Genomic DNA, 17,768 nt, shown 5'->3' with positions numbered 1-17,768 from the left:
CCTGCGAAGCTGTTATAGGTACTGGGACCAAATTTCCCCAGACCTACAGCCCCCTTTTTGCTGTCAAACCAGGCGTGTGCACTTGGGCTGGCATTTTTTAATGCATCATGGATGGCTTTACTACAACAGTAAGGATGGGAAGAAGCTGACACCAGAGCAGAGCAAAAGGACTGATGAGCTGCATCACAGGCCTACCTGAAGCAAGAGGACACAGACCACGTGGCGGCCAGACAGGAGAGCTGTGTGGTTTCTCCAGAAATATTCTGTCGCCTGGAGAAAGAGCAAGAGAAATGGCATGATTGGGCTTGTCCAAGGTCAGGAGTCAGCCAGGCAAGTGCAGTGCAGGCTCAAGAGGACAAGGAGTGGGTGGAGCCAGAATGACACAGGGTCCAGGCTGCAGGGACAGTGGACAGAAAGCAGGGGCTTGTGATCTCTGTTATTACTTGGTCCAAGAGTTTTATATTCGGGAATGTATAAATCATTGATGGTATAATTTATTTTCTAGCTATTTTGGCCTCAATTATATACATCTATACATCCCAACTTTCTTTGTCCACCCAAGGAGAAAATGGAATTGAGCTGGGCAGTTTCTATTCGCACGACACACTTTGGGGGCTGCTTATGCAGCCTGACAGCTCCATTCCAGGACTCCAGAGTGGATGAGCCTCACTTGTGAAAAAAAGACCCAGATGTCACCTTTCTAGTGTGATTTGAAGGGCAAAGGGAAAGCTGCATACCCTCCCTACCCATGTCTTTCGTCAGCCTGCCATAGTGCCTGAAACTTCCCTATTATTCCCTGCTCAGGTTTACCAAACAGAAATACCAGTAAAGCACAAATTTTATCTGAAGGGAGTCATGTAACTGAGGTGGCAGAAAAACTTGAATATCAGACCAAGCTGGATTCAGATCCTGGCTCTCTATATAGCAGTGTGATACCTGGCAAATTACTTAGGATCCCAAAGACTCCGTATCCTTATTTATAAAAATATGAATTCTATCAACCTCAAAGTGTTGTTATAAGGATGGACTAACTGACACACAGAGAACAACTAACACAGAGACTGACACATGAGGGGGTCTCAAGAAATGTTCATTCTTTTTACCTTTATTGCTATAAAGGTACAGTAGGAAAAGTACTGGATAAGACTAAGGGTGATGAGTTCTAGTCCCTGCCTTTCCATTAACGAGCTATGTGACTTTTTTTTTTTTAAGAGAGAGAACGTGGGCTCATATGAGCTGGCGGGGGGCAGGGGGCAGAGAGAGAGAGAATCTCAAGCAGGCTCCACAGCCAGCATGAAGTCCGACACAGGGCTTGATCCCACGATCCTGAGATCATAATCCAAGCAGAAATCAAGAGTCGGACGCTGAACCGACTGAACCTTCAGGCACCCCAACCTAGGTCACTTTACTTCTCTGGGTTTCAGTTTCCAGAGGGACTTGAGCTAGAATCATCCATCCAACAAGTGTTATCGATCTTCTGATATGTACCAGATGCTATTCATCTGCGTGCATGATCAAAAAGTTAATAAATATGTACGTGAAATAGTGGTAAGTAATAAGCAGATAATTAAAATATAGTCTTATGATGGAGAGGTACTGGGAGGCCACTTTAGACTGAGTACTCAGGGAAGACCCATGTGAGGAGGTGACTTCTATACTGAGACCTCCAATGACAAGAAGCCAGCCACAGACAGGTGAGACGCTGTACAGGCAGAGAAACAGAAAATACAAAGGCTTCTCCCAAAGAAGCAAAGCTCAGATGGCTTCTAAAGTTCTCCCTAGATCCAACAGTCATTATCTTATGTTCTTTATGACTTTCGTGTATGTCACTGAGATACATCAAGTGACAGTCTTTTGATGGGCTGATTACTGTCATTAAAAAGCAGGGACTGATCTAGTTAGACTAGTTCTGCTGCGGCCCAACTGAGCAATGGGAAAACTAGAACGAAGACCAGAAAGACAAAAAGTATGGTCAAAAAACCAAAGAAATAATTGGGTGGTGGGCTAAAAATGGGATGATAGAGACTGGGGCCAGCTTCCTCCCAAAGCAGCCATTATCCTTATCATAAGACCTGGAGAAACAATGATAGAAGCTGGTTGTTTGTACAGCTGGAGGTTCTCAGGAAGTCCCTTTGCTAAAGCTAAAGAAAGGTAGAACCAAGTCAAAAAGAAGCTTTTTGGATAAATAAAGAAGTAAAGATCTAGGCTGGGAAAATCCTGGTTTCAGATGACGGAAGAGATAGTCATTCATTCACCTCCACATTTACTCATTTAACAAATATTTATTGAAGGCTCACTCTTCTAGGCCTGTTCTACTTGCTGGAGTTACATCCTCAAACAACATTCCAGTGGAGGAGACAGATGTGTACTGAGAGGCCAAGGTCTTTAACCTATACAAATTTAGACCCTTTATTTGCTCTACATATTGAGTGACCAATCTGCACCTGGTGGTGGGTTAGCTGCTGGGCTCTATGCTTACCATTTCTGGGCATGCGAACACGTAATAACATACATTCATAGAGAGTTTTACGGCTCTCAAGTTTTAAGGCTCTCACTAAGTTCCTTTTGTCCTCACACTACCCGACAGGTCCACAAAGTTAAAGGGGGCTGCTCAGGCTCACTTCTCTGGAAGTCTGTGCTCTGACCCAAATCATCTACTAGTCCAGTAGACTTCCAGTTATATCCCTTTCCTACTTAGTACACAAGATGGTGTCATTTTCTTGAACTACCCTACATGAACTCTTCCTGACTGTATATTGGAAGCAAGGACAGTAAAGAGGCAGGAGCTGAGAGAATGCATTCTGTTCATGTGTGGCAGCAGCTATTTCTAGTTAACCAAGGCAGCATCCAGTGTCGGTGGTGACTGCAGGGCAATCTACGGTGTCACTGCCCCAAGGCAGCAACAGTGCTGTCTTTGTTGCCTTAGTTTTGTTGCATGGAATATTCCCCCAGGTGTGTAACATACAATCCAGGTATCCCAGGCCTCCTGAAGTTATACTGAACTACCCAATGTTTCTCTTAATAAATTATCTTTTTGCTTAAATTAACAGGATTTGACCTCTGTTGCCTAAAACTTAGAACTAGAACTGCTGACTGAGAGTTAAGATGGCGGAGGAGTGGGATACCCCTTTTTCAGCTGGTCCCCTGAGTCGAGCTGGATAGGTACCAGACCAGCCTGAACATCCACGGAATCAGCCTGAGACACAGAAAGATACATCTGGATCTCTACAAATGAACATCTCCAGTGCTGAGTATTGAGGTATGAAGCAGGGAGCCGTGAAACCACGCACAGATATCGGAAGATAAACGGAAGGGGGAGGGAGCCACCGCGTTCAGGCGCCGGGAAGCGGTAGCCACCTGCACGGGGGAGCGGGCAGACTCTCAGACCGGCACCCGCGAGACAACAGACTGAGACCGTGAGCCGAGAGCACGCGCCACCAGGCATCTCACGGAACTNCGGGGGAGCGGGCAGACTCTCGGACCGGCACCCGCGAGACAACAGACTGAGACCGTGAGCCGAGAGCACGCGCCACCAGGCATCTCACGGAACTCCGGAACTCCGGTGTGCTCACTGGATCCAGACTGAGACCGGGAGCTCCGGGAGCACACGCAGGGCAGCTGGTGGCTGGCGGCTGACGGTGTTAGAAACACAAAGGACAGAGACGCGCCAGCCCTGGAAGTGAGGGCTGGGACGCCAGGTGTGGGGCGCACATCCCGGGACGCTGCAGGGTCGAGCAGCGCCAACAGTAACAGAGTTAAAGTGGCCAGAACATCACTGGAGAACGGGCCCCAATCCCTCTGTTCTGTGACAGAGGCTGAGATTCGGCTGCTGCTGCTCTGACTCTCAGAAGAGGCACAGCAAACCACCAGGGAAAGCTGCCAGAGAACAAAAGCCTGGAAATACCGGCTCACAGTGTGCCCATCCCCATCCCCCCTCGCAGGGGAAACGGAGACTCTACCCAAACAGGGTTGCCTGAGTATCCACGCGGCAGGCCCCTCCCCGAGAAGGAAGGCTGAAAAATCAAGAAGCCCACAACCCAGGGCACCCAGGTGGCACAGTCACTGAGCGCCTGTCTGCGGCTTAGGGAGTGATCCCGGCGTTCTGGAAAGGAGTCCCTCATCGGCCTCCTCCGCTGGGAGCCTGCTTCTTCCTCTCGCACTCCCCTGCTTGTGTTCCCTCTCTCGCTGGTTGGCTCTCTGCCACATAAATAAATAAATAAAATCTTTAAAGAAGAAGTCCACATCCCTAAGNCCTGTAAAACAAGGGCGCACGGCCTGGGTCCCAGTCAATAATTTAGGCTCTGGACAACCCCGCAACCTCTCCTCATCAGAATGACAAGAAGGAGAAGCCCCCCCCCAGCAAAGAAGCATCAAACTTTACATCGGAATCTGGGGATGTACTTTATGGTGATTAACATAATATAATAAAATTAAAAAATCATTAAAATAAAAAAAAAGAAGACACTACTTGTAGCAGGCTAGTGAAAAATAATAATGACTTGGAGATGAAAAGAAATGGATGGATATGAAGTCTATCTCTTAGACACAATTTACATGACTTGTTGAGAAATTGGATGTTGGTGACGAAAAATATATAAAATGTAATGCTACAAAATTAAAAAAATAAAATAGAATTTAATGCTAAAAAAAAAAAGAACTAGAACTGCTACACTTACAAAGTCCCTTGTCCCCATTTACCTACAAGATAGACCAGTCTTTCTACAATTAAAAAAAGAAATCCTTAGTGGCTCAAAACAACAATGCTTTCTTTCTATCTAGATCGCACTTCTTATGCATTAGGTTCGCTGGATTTTTCCAAGAAAAAATTTAAAAATATTTTGAACTGAATGAAAATACACTAACTTATTATCAAAATTAGTAGGATGTAGCAAAAGCAGGGTTTAGAAGGAAATTTTAACACTGAGTGTATATATTAGAAAAGAAGAAAGACCTGGGGCACCTGGCTGGCTCAATCAGTGAAGCATGGGACTTTTGATCTCAGGGTCGTGAGTTCGAGCCCCACATTCAGTGCAGAGATTAATTTAAAAAATAAAATCTTAAAAAAAAAAAAGACCTAACATCAATTACCAAGCTTCCACCTTAGGAAATTAAAGAAAACAGATAACATAAACTTAAAGAAGCAGAATAAGAGAAATAATAAAATTAAGGCAGAAATCAATGAAACTGAAAACAGGAAACCAATACAGAAAAACCAACAAAACCAAAAGCTGATTCCTTCAAAAGATTAATAATATTGATAAACCACTAGTCAGGCTAACCAAGAAAAAGTGAAAGAAGACACAAATTACTAACATCAGAAATAAAATAGGGGTCTCTAATGATCCCAGGGACATCAAACCATAATAAAGGAATATTATGAACAACTCTATTTCACACAAATTTGATAACTTATATAAAATGGGCCAATTCCTTCAAAGATATAAACTACAAAATCTCATACAAGGAGAACTAGGTAATATAGATAGTCCTATTATATCAAAGAAACTGAATGAATAATAACCTTCCCCACCCCCCCAACAAAAGCACCAAATCCAGATGGTTTCACTGGTGAATTTTACCAAATATTTCATAGAGAAATATCAATTCTCTATAATCTCTTCCAGAAAAGAAAAGCAGAGGAAACATTTCCTAACTCATTCGGTAAGATCACCATTGTCCTAACACTAAGGCCAAACAGAAACATTCCAAGAGGGGCACCTGGCTGGCTCAGTCAGTAGAGCAGGCGACTCTTGATCTCTCAGGCTTGTGATTTCAAGCCCCACATTGGGTGTAGAGATTACTTAAAAATGAAAACGTTTTTTAAAAATTCCAAGAAAGAAAAACTACAGACAAATAATCCTCATTAAAATAGAGGTAAAAACACTCAACAAAACATTAAAAAATCAAATCCAACAATGTATAAAAAGAATTATACACCATGGTCAAATAGGATTTATTCTAGATATGCAAGGCTAGTTCACCATTCAAAAACCAATTAATATTATCAACTGAAGTAAGCATCAACAATCTAAAGAAAAATTATATGATCGTATCAACAGATGCAAAAAAAAAAAAAGCATTTTCAAAATCCAACACCCATTCAGAATAGAAGCCTTGGCCAAGCTAAGAATAGAGGACAACTTGCTTAACTTAAAAAGAACATCTACAAGCCCCTTTAAGCTAATATTACAGTGAGAAACTAGATGCTTTCCCCCTATGATCAGGAACAGGAAAAGATGTTTTCTCTCACCAATATCATACTGAAAGTCCTAGCTAATGAAGGACTTCAAATTTATATAGATAGGAGAGGAAGAAATACAACTGTCTTTGTTTGCAGATGACTGGATGGTCTATGAGTCTAAAATCCCAAAGAAATGACCCCCTGCCCCGATCCTCCCCAAAAAACCCACTCTGGAACCAATAAGCAGCTATAGCAAGGTTTCAGGACACTGGTTAATATACAGAAGTTGATTGTTTTTCTATATACCAGCAATGTACGATTGAACTTTATGAGGATTAAAAACACAGTATCACCCACATAAGCACCAATAAAATATGAAATATTTAGGTATAAATCTAACGAAATAAGTACAGAACCTATATGAAGAAAACTATATAATTCTGGTGAAGTAAATCAAAAATATAAATAAATGGTAAAATATTCCAATTTCCTGGACAGAAAGATTCAATATTGTTAAAAAGTTAATTTTTCCCAACTTGATCATAGATTTGACACAATCCTAATCAAAATCCCAGCAAGTTGTTTTGTGGCTATCAACGAAGTGATTATCAACAAAATGATTCTAAAGTTTATACCAAAAGGCCAAAAACACAGAATAGCCAACACAATACTAAAGAAAAACAATGTCAAAAGACTAACATTACCTGAGTTCAAGGTTATCGTAAAGGTACAGTAATTAAGACAGCTTGGTACTGCAGAAAAAAATAAACAGATCAATGGAATATAACAGAGTCCAGAAATAGACCCACAAAAATATAGGCCCCTGGTCTTTGACAAAGGAACAAAGAAATTCAATGAAGAAACAATAGTCTTTTCAACAAATGGTACTGGAACAACTGGACATTGCAAAAATTATATCTAGATATAGACTTTCTACCTTTCACAACAATTACTTCAAAATGGAAAATGAAACATAAACATAAAAGGCGAAACTATAAAACTTTGAGAAGGTAACAAAGAAGAAAATCTAGATGACCTTGGATTGGGAGATGAGTTTTCATATACAACACCAAAAGGGCAGTACATGAAAGGAAAAAATTGATAAGCTGGACTTTATCAAAATTAAGAACTTCTAATCTGCAAAAACACTGTTAAGAGATGAAAGGACAAGCCACAGACAGGGAGAATATATTTGCAGAACACCATCTGATAGAGGTCTTGTATTCCAAACAGAAAAAAAGCTCCTAAAACTCAACAATAAGAAAATAAACCCAATTTAAAAATGGGTGAAAGATACAACATTTTTCACAGAACTAGAACAAACAATCCTAAAATTTGTATGTAACCACAAAAGACCCCAAATAGCCAAAATTATCTTAAAAAAGAAAAACAAACCTGGAGGTATCACAATTCCAGATTTCAAGTTATATTACAAAGTTGTAGTGCCAAACCAGTATGGTACTGGCACAAAAATAGACATATACATCCATGGAACAGGACAGAAAGCCCAGAAACAAACCCATGATTATATGGTCAATTAGTCTTTGAGAAAAGAGGCAAGAATATACAATGGGAAAAAGTCTCTTCAACAAATGGTGTTGGGAAAACTGGACAGGAAAATGCAAAAGCATGAAACTGGACCAACTTTTTACACCATTCACAAAAATAAACTCAAAATGAATGAAAGGCCTGAGTAATGTACAGAATTGTACATTACCAAAAACTAATATAACACAGTATATTAATGATATCAGAATTAAAATAACTTAATTTTAAAAATGAAAGACGGAAAGATCTAAACAGACATCTTACCAAAGAAGATACACAGATAACAAACAAGTATATGAATAGATGCTGAACATCGTATATCACTAGGGAATACAAATTACAACAACAAGGAGACACCACTACACACCTATTAGAATCGCTACCATGTAAAGGAAACCTGACAACACCACATGCTGGAAAGGATGCGGAGTAACAAGAACTTGCATTCATTGCTGGTGGGAATACAAAATGGTACAGCCACTTTGAGTGACAGTTTGGCAGTTTCTTACAAAGCTAAACATAGTTTTACCATACTATCTAGCAAGTGCACGCCTATGTATTTACCCAGTTGAAATGAAAACTTACATCCACACAAAACCTGCATGAAAATGATTATGGCAGCGTTATTTACAATTTCCAAAAACTGAAAGTAATCAAGATGTCCTTTAATAGGTGAATAGAAGTGTGTCTGGCTAGCTCAATCAGAACAGCATGTGACTCTTGATCTTGGGGTTGTAAATTCAAACCCCACGTTGGGTGTAGAGAATACTTAAATAAATAAATATTTTTTTAAAAAAGTGAATGGATAAGCAACCTGCATTCCATATAATGGAATATTATCCAGTGATAAAAATAAGTGAGCTCTAATGCCATGAAACGACATAGAGGAAACTAAAATGCATACTGCTAATTGAAAAGAAGCTACTCCAAAAAGGCTAATTACTGTTAGAATCCCAATGATACAACATGCTGGACAAGGAAAAACCACAGAGATGTTAAAAAAACCAACGATCAAAAAATATATATATCAATGATCACCAAGAGCTCAGGGCAAAGGGGAGAAATAAATAGTTGAAGCACAGGATTTTTAGGGCAGTGGAACTATTCCATGTGACAGGGTAGTGATAGACACATGACGTGCATTTGTCAAAGTCCATTAATGTGTACAACACAAAGAGTGAATCTAATATAAACTGTGGACTTCAGTTAATAATAATATACCAATATTGATTCATTAATCAAATACACCACACTACAGCATGATGTTAATAACAGAGGGAACTCTGAGAGGGGAGATACATGGAACTCTCTGAACTATCTTTTCAATTCTGTAAATCTAATATTGTGCTAAAAAAATAAAGCCAATTGATTTTCTCTAAAATACCTGGTGGCTTAAAAAAACAATGGTTTCTTTCGTGTTCACACTTCATGTCCATAGCACATTGGCCCTCTTTTCCTCACTGGGGACAGCCTGTTTGATGGAGCCTCCCCGTCTTTAATATCACCAGTACGGTACCATGCAGAAATAAAATAGAAAATCATGCAATGGCTCTTAAAGCTTTCTCCCCAGGAATGCATCACTTCTGCTCATATTTTACTGTGAGCAAGTCATATAGCCACAGCTACCTTCAAGCGGGTAGATAATGAACTCTTACCATGTGCTCAAAAGAAGGAAAATCAGAATACCAGTCATTAGTCCTAAAGACTACTATTCCTTCCTTTAGTTCCTTCCACCTGGCCCAACATCATCACAAGGACACAGGGCAAGACACTTGTGCACAAGGAACTTCAGGGCCAATGTAAGGAAACAGTGGCTGCTCGGAGACAGAAGCTCTGCAAGCCCACTAATCTTACTTGCTCTACCTCAAGTTTTACCTGCTTAATTGCTTCTTCACTCTGAAATCCCTCCTGAAAAACCTAGCTCTTTTCTGAAGATCTCCCTTGGCTTCCAACTCTCAGGATCAATTTACACAAGGGAGTCTAAAGAGAAACACAAGCAAGACTGAGAAAACTGTGTGTTTCCAAAAGCCTTTGTAGGTAAGAAGATCAAGGACCTCGGGACCAGATTTCACTCCACCGAGTATGGCTCTGCAAGCTGCCTGACCTGTCTCTTTACCTGCTGTCACAAAAGTGGATGGCTGGCTACAAAAGGACACATTAGTGGTTAAAAATTGTAAACTTCTGTTCTGCTCATGATGGCCAAGAATGCCTTAAGTATTCTAAAGCTGAGACAAGTGGACAAAAAAGTATTATTATGGACTACTTGATGAACATGTGACAAAAATTTGAGTCTAACTAGGAGCACCTGCCTGGCTGCTCCAGTCGGTAGACCATGCAACTCTTGATCTTGGGTTCATAAGTTCAAGCCCCATGCTGGGCATAGAGAAAAAATGGACTTTAACCAGCTTAAACAAAAAACGAATGAGCTGGTCTGTATAACCAGGACGTCCAAAGGGCAGGGCTTATCTCAGAAATGTCTAGATTCAGGGATTGATTTAAACAATGTCATCAGATCCTCTCTCCCCCTTCCCTACCCATGCCCAACCTCCAAACTCCACCCTGGTTAACTGACTGCTTTTCTGTGTTGATTTCATTCTCGGGTAATTTTCCCCCATATACTACAAAACTGGCCACTTGCACCTCCAAACTTAGTGAGTTGAATCTATGTCAGACTGTTAGTTCTTGCAGGAAAAGAGACAGAGAGATAGAATATTTCTGTCACATTATCATATGGTTTTACTCATATATGGAATGTAAGGAATAGTGTGGAGGACCCACAGGGGAAGGGAGGGAAAACTACATGGGAAGAAATTAGAGAGGAAGACAAACCATGAGAGACTCCAAACTCTGGGAAACAATCTGAAGGTCACAGAAAGGAGGGGGATGGGAGGATGGGGCGACTGGGTGATGGGTACTAAGGAAGGCATGTGTTGGGATGAGCACTGGGTGTTATACACAACTAATGAATCGTTGAACACTACAACAAAAACTTACGATGTACTATATGCTAGCTAAATGAACATTAAAAAAAAAGAAAAAAGAATACTTCTGTCACTGGGTCCAGCAAAAGTACCAGAAAGATGCTGATTGACCCAGCCTGTCTCACATGACCATCTTTGGACCAATCTCCATGGACACTATTCTGATTTCATTGGATCCACATGGAATAGGCTTCTTGTTAGAAAAGGGATTTCTGTTTCCATAGGAGAGAAGAAGGGAAGAGACTAACACTATCACTATCAGAGCCTATGGAAATGGGGAGGGAGGCTCACGCAAACACACACACAAATTCAGACAGCCCTTCCAGCCCCAAACTACCCATCTTGAATATGTGTTATGACTCCAGGATCTTCTAAGGCTGAAAATGATAGAATCATTCCTCCAGAGCTAGAGCCCTGCTCCCATCCTCCATGAAGATGGGACTTGCTGTGGACACTCACCTTCTCCTTGGTTGAACACATTTGTGGTATACATAGGAACCCCATCCCTCACCAAGAGCCCAAGAGCATCTTGAAGAAAACACTAGTCTGCGTTTTTCTTTGCATTCCATCACATAGCCCAAGAACAGTCATTTAACCCGTGTTGAATGGACTCCTGGGTTTATGGATCCATGGATACTCAGAATAAGGAGTGTCTGAAAAGGTAGAAGACAATGTCTCTGACTCTAGGATCTTTTTTCTTTGTCAAGGACACTTAGAATGCCTTTAACACAACTGAACAAATTTATAAATAAAAGCAACAACAAGTATAAAAAAACTCTGTATGACTTGAATCTGATAGTGATCAGAGGATGCCAAGTAACCACATAAAGAAAGTCAGGTTTCCACAGTTATGGAGTTCACTTAGAGACAGCTTTTGCTTCTTGTCATTTGTACTCCAATCTTAATCACTGTCAGTAATGTGATCCTCAAGTGAGAGGGACACATGGTGGATGCAGAGAGCAGCTTGGATTGGAAGGGCCTATGGCGCTTTGCTCAGCACAGAGGAACACGCCTTAGGGCTCTAATTCCTGCCCAGGTCTAGAAAAGTCTACGGCTGCCTCCCTTCCCAGGCCACCAGTGCCCCAGTCATCTCAACCATCTTCCATCTGGGAATAAGGAATTTTTCCATTTTCAGAGAGTAAAAGTCCCTCCAATCCTTCCTCCTCTGACATATGCAGACTGCACATTAGCATGGTAATGTCTCGTGCCATTAGTGAGTAACGTGCTGAATAATTAGGCTATGAAAATCTAACGGCAGGGATTTTTGTTTTATTAGCAATTTTCCATCCTATTGTGTTAATTTCATCTCATGTCAGTTGGTTTTCTAAGTAAACAATGATCACAGGCAGACATCATTTCCCAGCACATTGTGCTGCCGTGGGTGATTTAACAGACCAGAAAATGGCTTAAGTTGCCTTTTGTCTTGCAGTCTTCGCCTTCTGTTGATGTCACAATATCTGTAGTCCCTGGTTTCTTATGGCCCTGGAATATTCATTTCCTTTTTGTCTGTGTGTGTCTGTCTCTGCCTGTCTGTTCTCAGTCTACCTCCATGTCCAGCTTTGTTGTTGTTCTTCCTCCTCCTCTTTCTGCCATTTCCTCTCCACACCTCTCGGTGCCTACCTACAATGATAGTGCACTTGTCCAGAACCTTACTCTATTCAAAGAATTTTCACATTCATCTTGCATTCTCTCCCCTTCTCTTCCATTTTCTCCATACATCTTTCATTTCTTTCACTTTCCTCCCAAATTCATCTGCTTTTCTTCCCACTTGGCTATCTTCTTATCATTCCTTCTTCCTCCCCCTCCTTCCACTCCTCATCTTACCTAGTGCCTGAAATGTTATCTCTCAGCCTCTCCCCCCTCCCCAATGCATTCTCTCCTTCCTGCTCACTGCGATTCCTGGCTGACAGATGATTAATATTTGGCCCAGCCATGTTGGAAAGTTTAATGCTTTTTCTGAGATATCCCCACAGTCATCAAACATCTGCAAGTTTCTTTCAGAGCTAAGAAAAAGTTCTATTACGTAGGATGTCGTTGTTGTCCAGGTTACAAAAGCAGCTGCCAAGTCCCTAAGAAAGATGGTGGGGAAAGATACTGGCAGCATTTACCTGGGTGACCATGTGGGACAGATCTGGTAGGGAAGGGGTGATGCAAATCAGTGGTGCATCTTCAATTCTTCTCCTTTCTCTCTGACTCCAGGAAAATATAAATCTAGATTCCTCCAAGGCAGGATAGTGCTAACCGGTACTACTCATATATCCAGGCCAAAGAACTAGAACAATAAGGTAATATCTACTTAAAAATATATAAGGCCAAATGCTAGTAACTCAAGTGCTTGATCTATGCATCCATACAAGACCAATCACCTGGCAAGCTGCCATCTGGGGCAGCAGTTTGAGACAAGCCAAAGTCATCCATAGTTTTCATAATTAACCCACAAAATGCAACACAGTTACTCTCCCTGTTAAGAAGCACCAATACTATCTCTTTCATTTTACCCACCCTTGACTCCTCATCATTCAGTCACATTTCTCTACCCTTTCTCTATAATGCCCAATACATATATGACTATTCATCTTCTTTAAAAATCAACTGGCTTAACAAATGAGATTTTAGTCCTACAAAGGCTGGCATGACTCTTGTGCAAAAGAGATTCAGGAAAGGTACAAGGAGCTTTTGAAAAGCACCATGACCCAAAAAGATCTGGCATATTTTGTGAATCTATCATGTCCCCAGAACCATACAGTGGAAAGCACAAAAGAAATGAAAAATAACTTCTGGGATTTCAATAAAATGTTGATTAGACAATAGAATAAGAATCAATGACTGTTAGATCATGTAAAATAAGCCACATATATAATTGTACTTCAAAAGAGAAATAGGGAATGTGGTTTCAGGAAGTCAATAATGATTTAAGTCACATTTTAAACATTCCGGAATGGAGAAACAAAACAATCAAAGCGCCAAGGTAGAATATACCCATGTATACTGCAACAGAGGTGACACCACAGATCAGAATTCTACAAATGGGTTTAGGAAAATGGACAGGGAAAAAAAAAAGCACAAAGGTAAAAATGTAGAAATGTACATGGACTGGAATCACAGAAAAGGCAGCCTTGCTGATGTGAACAGCAATCACTACTGGGCAGTAGGAGACTGATAGGTGCTCCCAACAGCAATCCTGGCACAGCCACCTAGCATCATCCCAGGATGGGACCACTAAGACCATTATGTTTAGTTCACTGTGGACCAATCTTAGAATCAGAAATGGGCTCTTCAACCCTCACTCCTGCCACACCTTCTTTCTTTCAGCTCTCACCACCTGTCCACATCAATATCTTGCATCAAGCACACAAACAGCCCGTGCGCTGACTGCTGCACTAGCTAAAATCACCAGCCACAGACGACTTCTCCCTGCATTCTGCGCATCAGCATTCAGCACCACGGCCAGCGCCTGAGGCAGCAGAAGGGGCAGCCAGGAAAATGTAATCATTCTCTCTGTACTTAGCCATGGGGCCCCTGACTCTTTCTCTTGTCTCTGATGCTTTTTCCCTAGGGTCCACTCAGGACCACTGTGTCTGGGTGACCATAAAGATCGACTGTGCTATGCTAACATATTCACAGATTAGCCAGTAGAGGAAGAGAAGGGAAAGCACCCCATCTCTCCACTACATATATACACAGCTCCCTCCCCTCTCTAAGAAGCTGATTGTGCTTGACAACAACTGCAAACTCCTTCCCACCCTCTGCCATTTGGTGACTGAGAGAGCAGGCCCTGGAGCTGAGCTGTCCGGACTAAGTTTGCCCACATAGTGGCTGTGTAACCTTGGGCAAGTTACATAACCTCCCTGAACTTCAGATCTCTCATCTGCAAAATGGAGATGATAATAGTATCAGCCTCACTGGATCAGTGAGAACTAAAAATAGGATGTCCACACACCACTTAGCACAGTGCTAGGAACACAGAAAGTACCCGATAAATGGTTTTGTTGTTATTATTGTTAATCTCATTAACATCTTCTGGCCACACTGTGGGTTGAGCATACTCCTACCTCAGAGCATTTTCCTTGGCTATCTCCTAGCTTCACTTCCTCCAGGTGATCAACGAGATCTTCCCTGGCCACACTCTATAAAATAATACCTCTCTCTCTGGTATGCCCTACCCCCACTCCTGTTTTCTCTTTCTAAAATGTATCACATTCTGACGTACTACATAGTATTTTTTTGTTTTTATTTTCTCTCTCCCCTTTTAGAATATAGGCTCCTTGAGGACATGGATTTTGTTTATTTCACATCCCTAGAGCCATTTATCAGTACTGGGCAANTATCCCTAGAGCCATTTATCAGTACCGGGCAAGTCACTGGTGCTCAAAACTACTTGTCAAATACATTATTATTATCAAGATGATTATTCAGAAATGGGGTTTTTTTTCTATTTTACACAAAAACGAACAGAGACATTAANCATCCCTAGAGCCATTTATCAGTACTGGGCAAGTCACTAGTGCTCAAAACTACTTGTCAAATACATTATTATCAAGATGATTATTCAGAAATGGGGTTTTTTTTCTATTTTACACAAAAACGAACAGAGACATTAAAAGAATGTGGCCTACCTATAAAATATAAATCACTAGACATGCAGAGAAAAATGAATTAAGAACAAACTTTTCAGTCCATTTCACTAGGACAGCACATAAACTGATGTAGTGCTCACATACAGCCTGAGAGGGAGGTACCCATAGCTCCAAAAGAATCCTTGGCTAATAGTTTTCACCTTCTGCACTCCCACCCAGAAGCCAGCCTCGGGCTCTGGGGAGACAGCTGAAGGCTGGCAAAGCTCTAAGTCTTCCCTGTCCTGGGAGGCGCACTGAAGAATCTTGCCTCCCAGGGTACCCGGGTGGCTCAGTCAGTTAAGCATCTGACTCTTGGTTTTGGCTCAGGTCATGATCCCAGAGTCGTGATATCGAGTCCTGCATTGGGCTCCATGAGCTGGGTATGGAGACTGCTTAAGATTTTCTCTCTCCAGGGCACCTGGTTGGCTCAGATGGTTGAGCATCTGCCTTCGTTTCAGGTCATGATCTCCAGGTCCTGAGATCAAGGCCCACGTTGGGATCTTTGCTCAGCAGGGAGTCTGCTTCTCCCTCTGCCTCTGCCTCTCCCCCTGCTTGTACTGTCTCTGTCTCTCTGTCTCTCTCTCAAATGAATAAATAAAATCTTAAAAAAAAATCTTCTCTCTCCCTCTGCCCTCTCCCCACCCCCACCCCAAACTCCTGAGTGTTCTCTCTCTCTCTCAAAAAAAAATCCTGCCTCCCATGGGTCTGCCTGGCTCTTCAGGTCCTGACACGGAAATGGGACCTGGCTAAAGCTAGACAAGGCTGAGCATGGAGAAGGCTGTGCCTCCAGAGTTCCAATACATCACGGCTTATCTCAGCCTCTTCTACAGTAAACAGTGTCTCCGTGAACCATTCTGCCCATGAACCTTATTGCTGCCCTTCTGCCCTCTGGGAAAGGACAGTGGATGTGAGACCCATGTTCCTCCTTCAGCCAGAAGGTTATCAACACGAAGGGCATAGAGTATGGATCATTCTGAATCTCCTATAAAGGAGTTTGCTTCTGAAATGGCCAGAATCCTCAATCTAACTTTTTTATGTTAAGTTATTATCTCAAAGCCAAGCTGAGAGAGAGATGCACACAATCTCCTCAAAAGGAGAAAATCCTGATCTCAGGATGAGGTCACATGAAAACTCCTGCACCGTGACTGTCCTAGTGAAGAAGGGGCTCACTGGGGACAGAAAATCCAAATGTGGGCTGCTAAAGCCAACCTAAGCAGTTGGTTTTTCCAAACATTGAGTCTGGGAATGCGATAAGTTACATCAGAACAGGACAAGTTAGGAAATAGATGAGTGACAGGAAGCCCTGGCTCTGCTACGTGAGAGCCTTTAAAACCAGGCTCAATCCAGTAAAACTGGGTTCTATGAGAAGCAGAAGACAGAGTCACAACCCAGGCCCCTACTGCCATGCCAGGCACAAAGGAGCACCACCTTCCACTAATGAAGAAGTCAGAGCAGAACCATCACGGTCCAAAAGTCATGGGCTCCACATCACACAAAGGAATGGCATGCAGTGATTTGCAGAGCACCAACTGAAGAGTTTATTCTATCAGAATCTGGGGATGGGCCCAGGAATGTGCATTTTAACATCCTGCCCAGATGATTCTCATACACACTGAGTTTTGAAAGCATTGCCATAAATTGTTCTGTTGATGCAGAACGATTCAAATCACTCCAGCAAACCTTTTGTGAAGGACTCTGGACTCTGTGCTAGCAGCTGACCTTCTTGACATATGCAATTTTGGGGGGTGAGGATGGCTTGTGTAGCCTCCTATCCATACAATGGTAGGGAACAGGCCCAAGGGAATGCTGGATGCATCCGCTGAGAAACTTCATGGATTAGGGCAAAAGAAGAGAGAAACCATTGCCTAGTTTAGCAGAGCTGCTTCCAGAAACTGGTAAGGTATCAGGCCTTGGGTTTTGCACCACAATGGAGCTCATCCTCAGTACTTAGCCAGTGCAAGGTGGGGGCAGCAGGTGGGTAAAAGGGAAAGGCCAGGTCACCCTGGGAAATTGGTGCTGACCCACTCCCACATCACCACATTTATCACTTTCATATTTATCTCTTTCTTCCTTTCTACTCAACTGTTTACAGAATCACAGACACTCATGTATAGAAAGAATTTTAGGCCCCACCCAATACAGTCTTGTCCTTCATTTCTCTGTTGTCGTCTTCTCCCCTACTAAACGTGAGGTCTATCCAGATTCATCCAAAAGAGACATGCACCCATCTGCACTACTTAGCACCTGAAAGGTTGTTGATCCATATCAACGGTGAGAACCTGGTATATCCAAAGTCCAGATACTTAAGCGGCTAGCAGAGCTGCCTCCACTTCCCCAGGAAGCACTAAAAAGACAAGTGGAAGTCCAGCTTCCCCCAGAGAATAATGGAAGCATGTTTATTCCCTCACACTATTTTGATGTCCTTCAATCATGCTTTCAAAC

The 17,768-nt window shown here is 42.1% G+C and overlaps 1 long non-coding RNA gene across 1 annotated transcript in view; it reads right to left on the bottom strand.

Annotated features, from left to right (window-relative positions):
* Positions 1–223: 223 nt before the first annotated feature.
* LOC117801024 overlaps positions 224–17,768 on the bottom strand; it is a 35,401-nt gene continuing 17,856 nt past the window's right edge. Inside the window, exon 3 of the long non-coding RNA XR_004623344.1 lies at positions 224–270. This is a non-coding gene — a long non-coding RNA (uncharacterized LOC117801024). The remainder of the gene's footprint in view (positions 271–17,768) is intronic.

This window comes from Ailuropoda melanoleuca, chromosome 1, assembly GCF_002007445.2.
Source record: "Ailuropoda melanoleuca isolate Jingjing chromosome 1, ASM200744v2, whole genome shotgun sequence".
NCBI lineage: Eukaryota > Metazoa > Chordata > Mammalia > Carnivora > Ursidae > Ailuropoda > Ailuropoda melanoleuca.
Note: the sequence above shows the minus strand (reverse complement) of the source record. Positions and strands in the feature narration are given on the sequence as shown.